Source organism: Limulus polyphemus, unplaced genomic scaffold (genome assembly GCF_000517525.1).
Source record: "Limulus polyphemus unplaced genomic scaffold, Limulus_polyphemus-2.1.2 Scaffold17249, whole genome shotgun sequence".
NCBI classification, from domain to species: domain Eukaryota; kingdom Metazoa; phylum Arthropoda; class Merostomata; order Xiphosura; family Limulidae; genus Limulus; species Limulus polyphemus.
In genome coordinates this window covers 1-1,155 of record NW_013682859.1, presented here as the reverse complement: position 1 = coordinate 1,155, position 1,155 = coordinate 1, and the positions used below count along the sequence as shown (strand labels likewise).

The 1,155-nt window shown below is 38.0% G+C and overlaps 1 pseudogene; it reads right to left on the bottom strand.

The window, feature by feature from the left end:
- Positions 1-3: 3 nt before the first annotated feature.
- Positions 4-794, bottom strand: LOC106477522 (annotated as a pseudogene).
- Positions 795-1,155: the final 361 nt, after the last annotated feature.

The window sequence follows — 1,155 nt, the reverse complement described above, 5'->3', positions numbered from 1 at the left end:
AACGCTGCTCTGTGAAAGTTGCAGTGAGTCCATGATGCGTTTGGATTAAGTTCAAGTATTCTGGTCACCGACATATTCCGACACATTTATTCCAATCAAGACCTTTTGTTTTAACATAAGTATCAACCATCTTAAAAATATCATCGCTAGTACTTCGACTGACTGGTTCACAGCACAACATATCTTCATGAGGTTCGGAGTTCCATATATAACGCACAAAAACAAGTAGCTGGCACACATCTTGTACGTCAGTAGATTCATCTAGTTGTAAGGAGAAAATTGTACTTTCACGAACTCTTTGAATTAGCTGATTTTCTATCCATCGAGACATTTCATCGATCCTACGCGTGACCGTGTTATTAAAAATAGGAATTGTTTCAATTTCTTGTTCACTCTTATCATCAAAGAAAACTTTAACTGTATCTTTTATAGCTGGAAGAACTAAAGTCTCTCCAATTGTATGTGGCTTACCAGCTTTCGCGATTCTCAAACTGATCAGGTAGGTCACGTACAAAGATTTTTCATTAACTTTGGTGTAATGTTGCATAACAATCTGTCCTGTCTTCAACTTGCTTATCATCCTTCCAAAAAATTCGAGGGGTTTGTCTTTCAACTCGGGATGCTTCGTCTCAATATGGCGATGCAATTTGTTTGGGCGCATGCTCTCGTTTGCAAGTTGATCACAACAAATAATACATCGTGGTCGTGGATCTTCTTCATCTCCATTCCATGTAAATTCCATTTCTAAGTACTTAGAATCATACTTTCTCACCACTTTTCTTCGTTTTGATTCACTGAAGACTCATTGTCATCAACTTCAACTGACTTCTTTAACCATTTATCCATTACACGAAAGGCTGAGTAAATTCGAAAAAAAAATCGGATTTAAAATCTGAAGTAAAACAGACAATTTTGACTTGCCACTCGATTTGACACAATTAAAACACTGGTTGGCGTAGGATCACGCGCATGCCAAAACGCTTCACACTGTCTATTCCAGTCATTTCATTGGCTGACACGATGCACACGCGACTGCCTCGTGAAGCCTCGAAGCAGTTATCGTCTTACTCAGCGTTGTACCGGTTTTATCAGTTGATTGCAGAATTTTAACATTTGGTTACATAATTTTAACTTTTGATTGAAATAGCATAGACG